This window comes from Alosa pseudoharengus, unplaced genomic scaffold (genome assembly GCF_046254945.1).
Source record: "Alosa pseudoharengus isolate Yale_2024_CS ecotype anadromous, Long Island Sound unplaced genomic scaffold, YU_APseudo_1.1 YU_APseudo_1.1_scf_3, whole genome shotgun sequence".
NCBI classification, from domain to species: domain Eukaryota; kingdom Metazoa; phylum Chordata; class Actinopteri; order Clupeiformes; family Clupeidae; genus Alosa; species Alosa pseudoharengus.
Genome location: NW_027468718.1, coordinates 5,525,760 through 5,539,957, shown reverse-complemented (window position 1 = coordinate 5,539,957; position 14,198 = coordinate 5,525,760). Strand labels below are relative to the sequence as shown.

General features: G+C 41.3%; 1 long non-coding RNA gene across 1 annotated transcript; it reads left to right on the top strand.

Annotated features, from left to right (window-relative positions):
* Positions 1 to 147: 147 nt before the first annotated feature.
* LOC143100066 (uncharacterized) lies at positions 148 to 640 on the top strand. Its single transcript, XR_012981823.1, has 3 exons — positions 148 to 230; positions 324 to 408; positions 574 to 640. It is a non-coding gene; the product is annotated as an uncharacterized LOC143100066 (long non-coding RNA).
* Positions 641 to 14,198: the final 13,558 nt, after the last annotated feature.

The following is a 14,198-nucleotide window of genomic DNA, read 5'->3' as shown; positions in this document are numbered from 1 at the left end:
CAGTATTTCCTTCCTTTGGCTGTCCTATAGGTTGAAAAACATCACACAACAAGCAAGGTCACTGGCAATGCCCTGTTCTCAGAGCACAGCTCTATTTGCAAACCACAACGGAGTGGCACATTTCCGCCTGATGTGGTCTCTCTATCCCCACTGCAGCACATCGCTAATGGGTCCCAATAGAAGACAATGGGAGGGCATTCTTAAAGAGGGGGGATACCTGCTCCCTGCTGGTAATTACAGTTATACTCAGTTTCTTTTATTTCTGTTCATCACTTATGTGTGTGACTGAAATGTTGCCTTTTCCCCTTCTCCCTTTTAACCAGATTGCTGCCACATCTACAAACTACTTTTCCTTCCATTGGCAGTAAGATAAGGGCTGATTGCCTATGGAATTAAATCATATGTTTTGTATGTATCACATTTTGAAACTGTAAAAAGAATATGTAACTGTAAAAATGATTCAAACAAGTAATTGTCAATATTACAAATATGCATTACACTTACAAATATATTGTATGGGTATTGATTGGTTTTACAACATCAACTCATCCTACAGTTACACATTTTCTGCAGGTACACAGACTTTGGCACCTCCTTGGGGATCAAAAGTGTCTCATATGTATCGTAAGTTGTGTGTGTCAGGACTTAATTGTAAAACTAGTTTGTGACTTTACAAAGAAAATCACATAAACATTTTTCAGTATTACCCATTAGTATATACTGAATTGAATATATTCTACAGGTACAAACTGTTTCAATTTTCATCTTTTAATTTTAACATTTTGTGGATGGATTTGAGGGTACACAAAGTTGTTTGACAAAAAGGTACCACATATATCTATATAGACTTGTATAGAGTAGACAGCTAAATCATGTGTAGGGTAGACAGATAAACATGCTAATCATGGAACTCATTCACCCATCTGATGTTGTACTACTTCTAGCTGTTTATCTCTCTCCTCCAGCTGTTTGTCTCTCTCCTCCAGCTGTTTCTCTCCTCCAGCTGTTTGTTTCTCTCTTCCAGCTGTTTATCTCTCCTCCAGCTGTTTATCTCTCTCCTCCAGCTGTTTATTTCTCTTCTCCAGCTGTTTGTGTCTCTCCTCCAGCTGTTTGTCCCTCTCCTTCAGCAGCTGTTTGTCTCTCTCCTCCAGCTGTTTGTCTCTCTCCTCCAGCTGTTTGTCCCTCTCCTCCAGCAGCTGTTTGTCTCTCTCCTCCAGCTGTTTGTCTCTCTCCTCCAGCTGTTTGTCTCTCTCATCCAGCTGTTTGTTTCTCTCCTCCAGCTGTTTGTTTCTCTCTTCCAGCTGTTTATCTCTTCTCCAGCTGTTTATCTCTCTCCTCCAGCTGTTTATTTCTCTTCTCCAGCTGTTTATTTCTCTCCTCCAGCTGTTTGTTTCTCTCCTCTAGTTTCATCTCTTTTTTCAGTGATGGGGTTGTCAGCTCCTGTGTTATAAACAGCTGCCAGTCATATTGAGCCAAACATAAAGGGATCCATACTGACCTAAAGTTTGAACAGAGTTTCCATTGCATACCTCTCTTCACGAGTTTCCTCCCTGATAACTCTTACAGCAGAATAGAGACTGTGTGTGTGTGTGTGTGTGTGTGTGTGTGAGTGAGAGAGAGAGAGAGAGAGAGAGAGAAAGTGAGTTGGGGTACGTTGTGTATCTTCTGAAGTGGGTGAACATGAACATAAACACAACGTAATGTGACTTTATGTGTCATCCCTGTCTGCACCTTTAATGATAAATAATGTAATTGATTGAATATGGTACATATTTTGCTCATACAGCAAACATGGAACTCTCCTCATTAAAATATCCTGTGCAACCTAAATTAATTACAGCACAGAGACAGACACTTACGGTAAACCAACTGTACTCTTGCCGAGGCCTTGTGTTCTCCGCTGATGACCTGGCATGTGTATGGTCCCATATCAGTCTCTTGTGTCCTTTTCAGCCTGAGAGATACATTGTGTCCCTTTAAACCACCTGATCTCCATGTGGAGAGCATTGGCCTTAGGAGAGAGGTGACAGGAAAGTGTGGCATCAGCACCAGGAGACAAGGTGGTAAATGCATCTGTGGTCTTTAGTTCAAAACCTGTGAAGGGAAAGACCATGGCCTTAATGTTTTGAACACACATGCACATGCACACGCACACACAAATACACATTCATGCATGCACACACGTAGAGCACACACATATACACAGACTTGCATACACACACACACACACATGCAAAGAAACATATATGCAATTAAACACACACACACACCTAAACAATCATGCACGCACACACGTACATGTAGAGCACACACATATACACACACTTACATACACACACACACACACATGCAAAGAAACATATAATTAAACACACACACACACACACACACATACCATTGTTCACACCTTCATTTGTGTTCTCAGCTGCCATTTTGCACTCCTGAAACAGCGCATTTTAGTAAGTCATGAAAACAACCACATATTTCCTCTACACACTTCCTCTCTCTTTTTTCTCACTCTCTTTTCTCTCTTCACTTCCTTTGCTTGCTTGCAATTATATGCAACACCGTTTGTTGAATGTTGTCTTTTATTAAATACAAATGATAAATACAAAGAAAGAAAACTGAAAAGGAAAAAGAAGAGCCCTGATGAAGGGGCCGTTCTCTTTTTATACCCCTCTCGGTCAGGCAGGACATGTCCTAGTTTGGTATTATGTCTTACCATGAAATATTGGTTCTGCGTTTTTGTTTTGCTTAGTTGCCAGTCAGCTTTTTGTTTTGCTGACAAACTGTTTCTTACAGCTGGTACATTATGTTCTTACATTCTGTCTTTACATTTTGTTCAAAGCACATGTTGTTTGTTCATAACACACTTTAATTCTAACACAAACTTTTTATATCTAAGCAAACACATTTTATGTAAATATTAGCAAAACACTTTAAGTGTAAACCAGGGGTGAAAGTAGTTTTTATTTCTTGGTGGTACTATGATATAGAGTTATAAATTTCACTTAGCCTAATTATTTATTATTTATTTGTTTGTTTATTTACTGTATTATAGTCTACTTATCAAGCATTCACTAGGACTTCTTATCACTCTAGTATCACTAGATATCTTTAACCCACCTGTATCTGTTTTTGATTATGAATAAATTGCAAACACTTAATTTCAACATTTATTTATTTATTTAGCCTAGTTACTCTGCTCGCTCCCACTTCCAATCGTTTTTTTATATAGGCTACTGTATATCATGAAACATGTTTCTTTGAGTCATGCCTTTTTATTTGGGAGACTGCAACATACTGTAGCGTTTCACTATCATGAACTGGTTTATTGTCACAAAGCACACAATGCAGCATATAACACAGCGGGCCGTGTCAGGCCCAGAACCGAAAGAGGCAGAACGTTCCCGAACAGTAGCCTATATTCTCCGGGGGTCCCGCCCCCTCTCACCAGGCTGCCAACCATGAGCGTGCCCGGGGTTATGCATAGCGCGGGCACTCCCTGATTGACAGCCGGTCGCTACAATACTTCTGTCCGCTAAAACACTTTCATTATTGCTGCGCAAGATCTGGTTAAGCCGTACACGCGCTGTCTGTCTCTTGTCTCTCCAGCGAAACACTGCACACATAAAACCAGAATAGGCTATTGAAACATCAACATATTTTTCTTTAGCCTGTATGTTTTTTTATTTATTTCGGAGACTTTCCAAGAAACGTCCGTCTGCTAAAACACTTTGGATACCAGTGCACGTTGGCGCAATTAGGCTACTGTATGCGCGCTATAGCTTGCTCGTTGTCTGTCCAGCTGCACTGGAGGTTTAGACACAATTCAGATACAGTTCAGAACGATGTATATGAAATATATTTTGGGGGAAACGTGTTGCTTCTGGTAATTTGACGTTAGCAGTTGTGTTGTCATGCTGAAAGTGCAATATTTTTCAGACAGTATAGTTTTCTTTCCGGTACGGCGTACCCTCTCCAAATATTTTAGTGGTACTCCGTACCGGCAAGTACCGGCTTACTTTCACCCCTAGTGTAAACACTTAACTCATTGAATGCCAAGCAGTTTTCGGGAGCTTTGTCCTAGAGTGCCAGCAATCTAGACCATTGTTGATGATTTTTGTACAGCCACAGCATATTCTGTGTTATAGCTATGAACACATACAATAGCTCGATTAAAAGGTGAGACTTTAAGCTCTCGGTGGGTGCAAACCGTGTATTTCTACACGCCTCTGTTCCTGAGAAATCCCAAGCTAAACAGTGGCTAGTTTTCATCAAAATCGCTATTTTTTTGTAGAAATGGAGATATAACGTCTTTCATGAAATATGAAGTGTTGCCTGTTACTTACTTGTGTAAACAGTCCGGGAAGTGATCTGCGAGACCTGGCGAGACTGCCACCTAGTGATAGACCCACGAAAATGGCCTGGTTTTGACCTGACGTGCATGCGTCACTGATGATAAAATGTCCAGATTGTGCGTTTTCATGAGTTTCACGATCGTCATATATTTAATTTCCATTCATCACAGAGTTCCCAAAATCACATATAAGGTGTATTAGAGTGTCTAGTTTCGTAATTAAAAAAAAAAGCTAAAAACGTAATATTACGTTTTTGGCACTCATTGCATTTTGGCACTCAATGAGTTAAGCAAACTTTCTTATATGTTTAAGAAAAACACAAAATCATAACAGGTTATTCTAGCAAAAACAATTTATGCTTTTAATTAAGAAAACACACTTCAATTCTAAGCTTCTAAGTTTTTAAACATTATAAGTCTAACTTGTTTCACACTGGTTGTCTATCATTATCTTGCCGCATTTGCACATTTTTATTTGTTTTAGAGCAAGCTGGATTTAAGCAGTAATATGACTAAAAATATTGTAATAGCCAATTATGATTCTCATTATTAATTATTATCACATCTTCACATTTGTAAAGTCACGCTACAGACCCCGTGATCGGATAGATATGCCACGCATGTCACATGAAAGAGGAGTCTCAGAGCTATTATTTGCTCAGAGCTATTATTATGACCGCCGCGCAGCGAAGCGGTGGTCATATAGGTTTAGTCAGAATTTTTTTTTCTTTTTTTTTTTTTTTCGCATGCCCAAATTTCCGTCAATGAGTCCCGGGACACTGAAAGACCGGGGTACACGAAACTTGGTGGGCATGTAACCCCACATGGATAGCATGGAACCATCGTTTTTCGTTTTGATCTGTAGCCCCCCCGCTGGACTGCACCCCCCGAAAGGAGGGTAGGGCAGACACAGTTTTCTGTGAATATCTCGAGAACCGTAAGGTTTAGGAGGACCATTTTTTTTTGTATGTTGATCTCAAGGGGCCATGTCAACCCATTCCATAACCACTCATTTAATGTATAGCGCCACCTAGTTAAACACAAAAAAGTAAAAATGAGGTGTTGTAATCGCAGGTATCTGTGACCTAACATAGTCAAAACTGCACGAAATTGGAAGTGTAGGATCATGACACCCTTATTTTTAAGTGTAGGATTATGACACCCTCTGAATGCACGCCAAGTTTCGTGGAATTCCGTTCATGGGGGGCCACACAATAAATTCATTTATGTTACTATACACCAACTGGCCTGTAGGTGGCCGGAGACAGTTTTCTGTGAATATCTCGAGAACCGTAGGGCCTAGGAGGTCCACCTTTTTTTTGTATGTTGGTCTTAAGGGGGCATGTCAACCCATCCCATTACCACTTATTTCATGTATAGCGCCACCTAGTTAAAAATTAAAAAGCAAAAAATTAAGTGTTTTCATCACAATATCTCTGGCTGACATGGTCAAAACTGCACGAAATTGAAAGTGTAGGATCATTATGACACCCTCCGAATGCATGCCAAGTTTTGTGAACTTTCGTTCATGGGGGGCCTTAAAATAAAATAATTTATGTGTACATTTAGTGACCGTACACCAACAAGGATTCCCAGGACACTGAAAGACCGGGGTACACGAAACTTGGTGGGCATGTAACCCCACATGGATAGCATGGAACCATCGTTTTTCGTTTTGATCTGTAGCCCCCCCCCCGCTGTATTGGACCCCCCGAAAGGAGGGTAGGGCAGACACAGTTTTCTGTGAATATCTTGAGAACCGTAGGGCCTAGGATGACCAATTTTGTCCGTATGTTTGCCTCCAGGGGTCATGTTAACCCATTCCATGTGCACACATGTGCATAAACAGATACACACGCACACACATACATTCACAGTAATCATACGTATGACACATACTCACACAGTAGACATATGTACGCATGCATGCACATGCACAAACACACATACGCAGGCAAGCACGCACACGCACACACATAAACATAAACGTGTACACGCACACATCCACACAATTCAAGAATTTCTCAGAATTATGAACAGGCAAGATGGGGGTGGGGTTGTATAAAATTAATTTTACATGTGAAATCTATGAACTAATCATGTTTTGGTACTTGTTGTCTAGCAGATACCAGTGAGAATTGAGTGTGGCTAATGCAATTTAGTGAGACAGTTAGAATCATATAGGCCTTTTAGCGTGATTTATTTTTGTGGAAAAAATGTGCTGGACTGGGCGGCGGTCATATTTTGTACTGCTCTGCGGTACATCTAGTTTAGTCTTCTTTCTCTCGACTTTAGGCTATCGCATGCATTATCATGGCCCTATAATGGGGCAAAGACAGGCAGGATATCCGACGCTCCTTTTGCAGTAAACCACTTCACAATGAACGTTCAAATAACCCCCAGAGTTCAGTGTCCATCAGTCCCAACATTTAGAAACATAATCGAAAAGTCCAAGCGTGAATTGGGTGTGTTTTGATTTTGAGAGAGACTGGAGAAGGGTCGAATGTCTCACAGCAACTGCGATAACCTTGTTTCTTGAAGGCTATCCTTACCTCCAAATATCCACATCTAATGAGGGTCGGCGACAATCCAATACCCAATCCTATTTGCAATACCCTCCATATACATATTGTTGGAAAGCTTAGTTTATGGCCGTTCGTGTGAGTAACTTAATTTTGTAAATTTTACCAAAACGACTGGTTTTGCCTTGCAGGGTCACATTTCATTCGTTGTCTTCATCTTTTTTTTATTCAAAACAATTCGTAGGTATCCATACTCAAGTCTAATTACCACCAGACACAAATAATCATCACCTAGGTTAAATCTCTCTCTCTCTCCAAAATCTCTTCCTCTGAGATGCACGCGCTAGAGGCTATAATTTAGGCTACCCGACATTTCAAATGTGACTCTCTAATCAACTTTTTTTAGCACTTAAACACGAAAAATACACTGTTCAACGGAGCTGGTGTGTGTGAGGTGCACTCTTGGACTCCTTCAGACGCGACTAACCTTTCGGTTGAAGTTCTTGTGCGTAGGCTATTATAGAATCCAATCCTGTTGCCCCTGCTATTTATCAATGTAGCCTTTTATTGTTTTTTTGCCATGAATCGTCTGAGCTGTGATGAAATCGTGTGTTGTTTAAAGTTGGGACGATTACTGTACGCCCAGGCTACTGCCCATATTGGAATAAAAAAATAAAGGCCCACCTAGGCCTTCACAAAAGTCCACTCCGTTGAAAAATCCTGGCTACGCCACTATGCCTTGAATTTCCCCTGGGGATCAATAAAGTATCTATCTATCTATCTATCTGTTAATGACGGAATGGCAGGACGTTTGAAAAAAGGTTAAGTGCCGCTACTCCGACAATGGAAAAAAAAATTGTTGCAGTAGTGGGCCGCTTGAAAATTAATGTTAATGCCGCCACTTCGACAATTAGACGCCAATGTCTAAGTAGCGGCATGTCGGAATAGCAGCATGTAACCGTTCTTTCATCAGAAACAAGTGTAAAATACCAAACTTGTCCTTTAAATCGCTGCTGTACTTGTCGCTGCACTGGCTCTTTGAATGGGGTGATAAGGCAAATTGGAGTTTCCAAACAGGGATACCCACCATCACCCAGAATGATGTAGCCCGTTGGAGGATACCGTCTCGCAGTATAAAAACTGCTGTTTTTCATAATGCGTGTGTCATGAACAGACCCCGGGTACCCCACATAAATGTCCAGAAACCTGCCATTCGAGTCACATATTGCCTGCATGTTGACGGAGTAAAAACCTTTATAATTCAAATAATCTAATCTGTGAGGCTGTGGGGGTTTTATCCGTATGTGGCTGCCATCAATTGCTCCAACCACATTGTGGAATGCAGGGGTTTGTGAAATGTCTGCAAATCCCTGACCAACTGCAGGCAGGTCCACTGTTGCAGGGAAGCGGATTGCTCTACCCAGATTGTCCCATATGTTCTGGGCCACTTTGTGGATGAGGCGACGAACTGTAGGCTTTGGAACATTATACAACAATTGGGTTCTATGGAACTATGTATTTGTTTCTGATTGGCCGAGAGACGTTCCATGAGTTGGAATATCCCTGGACATTTCAACTCAGACTTTGCACAGCTAATAATAAATCACTCCGCGATACAATGCGAAGATTTGAGAGTCAACTCAATGTAAGTACGATAAACGAGGATGCTCTCAGCATTGCCAGCATTGTGTATAATATAATTGTCACTTGGAGGAGACTTGTAGATAACTAACGTTAGCATAATTAGCTAACCGCTGCTAACGTGCTAGCATCGTCACATCAGGCTGTGCACAGTAGTGTAACATTTATTCACCATAAATTAATAAAGTTGAGTGGTTCTGCAATGTAGACTATGTTTCCGTTTTTTTGCAGTAACATGTCCCTTACATGACATGGCCCAGTGTCCTTGTAACATGCATGCAGCAAACCTAGATATGAATGTGATTTCAGCCCGATTTCTTTCAAGAAGACATTTAAACCACAAAGACCCGTAACGAGGGATCTGGAATGTTGGTTACCTCGCAACCAAGACGCTGTCTATTGAAAAGGGAACTATGTTTTGATGCGTAAGAACGATGTCGAAAGTAACATTTTTAAACAATAATGGGGTGTTTTCAGATTATTTAGTTTGTGGTAGAATTGTTGTATAAAAGCAATATAGCACTCGTGATCGTGGGATTGGTCATGGATATTCCCACGGCTGTTGTTGCCTGCGCCACTCGGCCTCCGGCCTCGTGGCTACGGCCGAACAACACCCGTGGGAATATCCATGACCAACCCCACTCTCACTCGTGATATATTGCTTAATTAGACACGGCACACCACCCTATAAGAGAGTCCATGTCCCAGCCAAAAGGTGTATATGAGCACTTCCATCTCATTACCCCAGCCATGGTCCTGCTCCCTTTGCAAAAGCCTCATTAAACTGTGCATCGCTCTTCTGCTGAGGCGGAAATCCTGTCTCAGCTCAGTCTCTACATCGAACCATATGCACAGTATAGGCAGGTTGGGATTTATGGCACAGTATCTTGTCGGAGCACCAATCTGGAAAAGAAAAACATCACACCATTAATGGGGCTGAGTTGAAAAAATGTTTGCCCATTCAAACTAGCTGTTTACGTCTCCCCTCCCCCTGTACAAAGCACATAGTAACTAATACTTGATCCAAATACATCGATATGACCTGTGAATAAGCATTCACAGCGCAAATTAATTTAGTCTTTTACGTAGTGGAGAAAGTGACATCGCACGGCAAGAAAGAAAGTGCACCAAATTCACCCATTCTTCTCAGTTGAACTACTCGCGAACGAGCCTACTCATCACACAGACATCACAAGTAGCCTATCACATCACATGAAAGCTTTTAAATGATGATAGCTGTTAATTGCTGTGGTGAACGGTTCATGAGAAAAATATTTAGGTAACACTTTACTTGACGGGTGAGTTCATAACACATTCATAGCAGCTGTCATAAACTGCACATAAAGCATTCATGACTGTTTCATGAAACATGACTCAACATTCATACCAAAACTTTCATGAATGTGGAAGACAGAATGACGACAACTTGTCAAAATAAAAGTCCAACAATCACAAAGCAGCATTGCCGTTTTTGATTCAAACCTTTTACCTGATCATGTCACATCTGAGTCAATGAGCTACTCCAGTGCCAAAAAGACAGAACATGGTCAAATAATTTTTGTTTCATAAAAATGTATTTGTATTGTAACGATTTCATATCGAACCACACGGTTGTCCAATCAAAAGGTTTATTCACTGGGAACGAGAGCAGTGACACAGACAGACTAAGATAGACTTAGATACAGAACACAATACACACGGGGCAGGTCAAGCAGACACACACTACACACATACAGGGGAGGTCGCAGCCCCCCACACAAAATGGATCACACACAAGGGAGAACTAAAAGGGAAACATGTCACACTAAAGACGCTAACTTTACACTTAAAACTAAGGAGAAATACAGACATAAACCACCCAAATGTTCGCTCTCGTGTCCCAGGATGCCCTGCGCGGGAGAACGCGAACACTGTCTTTTTCGCCGACGTTACAGTATTATGATGTATGCCTATTCTTTGCAGATTATTTCTCATCTTTGGAATGACCAACAGTTTCTGGTTACAAAAATACGGGTCAGCTGAATGTAGGCTAGTTTAGCACCGAGTTAAACTCAGTGATTACGAATACTTCACAACTTGTATAGTAAAGTGACATTCGATGTAGACTTCATAAGATATTCATGAAATATTTACAAAGGCTGGAGAGAAAAACGGCAATGCTGCTTTGTGATGGTTGGACTTTTATTTTGACAAGTTGTCGTCGTTATGTCTTCCACATTCATGAAAGGTTTGGTATGAATGTTGAGTCATGCCTCATGAAACAGTCATGAATGCTTTATGTGCAGTTTATGACACCTGCTATGAATGTGTTATGAACTCACCTGTCAAGTAAAGTGTTACCCACATTTAATTATATTATCATAAATTCTACTGAAGGTTCTGCGCCCATCTCCCTACCCATTCATATCGGTGGGATACTTCACAAACCCTTCGTTCAACACAACAAACCATATATCAGAATAAACAGCTGACCTTACCGAACAGAAAGGTGTAAAGCAGTCCCCAGTACAGTTAGCCGTTCCAGAGTAATCCAGTTTTGAATTTGCAGCAAATTTCGACATACATGCATGTCAAAATTTGCTGCAAATTCAAAACTGGATAAGTTTTACAATGTGTTTAAATGATTAAACTTATTAAAATGCCATATCCAATACCCTGTACCATTCGATTTTATTTAATGGTATTTATGTCAAAGATACAGGAGAGTGATAATACACACATAGCAGCCAATAAAATCTGTTGTTCAATATCTGACTGCTTGTATTGCCTCATGACCTCAAAATTTGCCTTGTTGTGTGCAGTAGAATTTTGATGCATCGCAGAATCGAATTGAATCAAATCATTACCTAGTGAATCGTTATCGAATTGAATTGTGAGGGCAGTGCCAATGCACACCCTTAGCGCAAAGTACATGAAATATTACTAGAATGCATTAAAGTTCTATCCACTCTAAGGCGTTTTCTTACCCTTGAAGTCCGAGTTCCGGAATATCGAAAAAATGTTGTAAGTTGAAGTCCCACACTCCGACTATCACCAAGTTGCCTACCCACATTTGTGTGCTCATTTCCCCGCACACATTCAGAAGAGAGTCCTTGCCTGGATGGAGGTCATAAACTTGGAAGTTGATGTCCAAATTCCGGAATATCACCATGATGCCTACCCAGGTAAGTGTGCTCATTTCCCCGCAGACATGTGGTAGAGAGTGCCTGTCTGGAACTAAGTCAAAAAGATGGAAGTTGGAAGTGCACATTCCGGAATGTCAACTCCCGACTTTAGGTGCTCATTTCCCCGCAGACATGTGGTAGAGGGTCCCTATGTAAAATTGTTGGAAGTTGGATGTCCATATTCCGGAATATCATCTACCCGACTTTGGGTGCTCATTTCCCCGCAGACATTCAGAAGAGAGTCCTTGCCAGGATGGAGGTCATAAACTTGGAAGTTGAAGTCCAAGTTCCGGAATATCACCATGATGCCTACCCAGGTAAGTGTGCTCATTTCCCCGCAGAAATTCAGACGAGAGTCCCTAACAGGATGGAGGTCATAAACTTGGAAGTTGAAGTCGAAGTTCCGGAATATCACCATGATGCCTACCCAGGTAAGTGTGCTCATTTCCCCGCAGACATTCAGAAGAGTCCCTGCCTGGATGGAGGTAAAAATGTTGTAAGTTGAAGTCCCACACTCCGACTATCACCAAGTTGCCTACCCACCTTTGTGTGCTATTTTCCCCGCAGAAATTCAGACGAGAGTCCCTACCTGGATGTGTGTCATAAACTTGTAAGTTGAAGTCCAAGTTCCGGAATATCACCTTGCTGCCTACCCACCTTTGTGTGCTCATTTCCCCGCAGAAATTCAGAAGAGAGTCCCTGCCTAGATTGGGGTCATAAACTTGGAAGTTGATGTCCCCTTTACGGAATATCACCATGATGCCTACCCAGGTAAGTGTGCTCATTTCCCCGCAGAAATTCAGACGAGAGTCCCTAACAGGATGGAGGTCATAAACTTGGAAGTTGAAGTCGAAGTTCCGGAATATCACCATGATGCCTACCCAGGTAAGTGTGCTCATTAGAGTTCTCAACAGGTCGGGTCGGCCCGACAAACCCGACGGGACCCGCAGGTTCGGGTCGAAAATATAAGCAAATGACTCGGGTCGGGTCGGACCTCGGGCTTAATCTTTTCTGCTCAGTGAAAAAAAAAAAAGCTGCTGTTCACCATAAAGAAAGTCTGCTGCTGCGTGCAACGTGCATCATGAGGGGCAGGGACAGACCTGCCACTGTGTGCACGCCTTTAGCCTGGAGAAGAAGATGGAGTTGGTGAAAAGTAGGCTAAACTTACCACAGGTGAATTCACCGTCGCTACTACAGGAGTGGGAAAATCAGAGGTCTGGAAAGTGTTTGGAGTGGTGCTGGATTCTGATGGAAATTCTACAGGTTATGTGCAATGCTCAAAATGCAAGGTGATGATGAAATATGTGACCCTGCAAGGCGAAACCAGTCGCTTTGGTAAAATTTTCAAAATTAAGTTATTGTGCTCATATGAACGGCCATAAACTAAGATTGTATATGTATATCGAGGGTATTGCAAAAAGTAGGCTATCGCTAAGATAACCGCATCCAAAGTTGGTATGGTTCTTCCGTCACGATACGCCAGAAGAGGAGAAAATCACTGTTTTAAGTAGGCTAAATTGTCACGCTATGTATTGAATCTTCACCTAAATAAAGTCAGAGTTTAACAGTCGTAACGTAGCCTATGTTTTACGTCGGGCCAGGTTCGGGCAGATAATTCATGTTTATGTGTCGGGTTACATAGGGTCCGGGCTTTAAAAGCCACGGGCCGGGTCGGGTTATAATTTTCAAGCCCGTTGAGAACTCTAGTGCTCATTTCCCTGCAGACATTCAGAAGAGAGTTGGGGCTGGATAGCAGTCAAATGCATTGACCTTGTTATTAGAGAATTTGTCTCTGATGTCTGTGAACAGAAAGAAGATGGACAACATTTTACAAGATAAACAATATTTTACACAGAAATCCATTGGCAATGATGAGATTAATACAGATTATCTGTACCTATTTGCCATTTACTTTTTATGGGTCAAATTGGTATTGACACCATCTGTTTGCCATCCTGGTATGGGTAGACCTGGCCAGTTAGTCTTTCCTTAAAGCGTTGTGCACCTTGGCACCGATATGAGTGCAACCACCCTGATTTCTGAATTTTATTACCTTAGATTCCTTTGTTTCCAATACAACCGTATTATCGTTTTCGGGTGCATGAATCAAAATCATCATGTATCAAAATAGTTCTGCCCCTACGACTCCCATTCAAAATGGCATTTGACCCAGAAACGACAATACAGTCAAGCTTAATGGTGGCGCTTCTGACTTAATTATGCTTTCAAACGAAAGTTTGACTCAGGTTCATTCACAAAAAGACCCTAGGTTGCATTTTGGCTTTAGTTATGCTTTAAGAGTAATGGGACAAAGTCCTGGATGAAGAATATTTACCTTTACTGCTGATTATTTGAGGCGTTCAGACATCTCGGTTTCAAAACTGTCCAGGAACACCTGTAAAAACATAGTTAGGCTACAGATTAAAACTAGGTAAATTACAAACACTACCATGAAATGAACTTGAATGCTCTGTCAAACACAAATAATTAAAAGAAAATCTAAATCTCTCA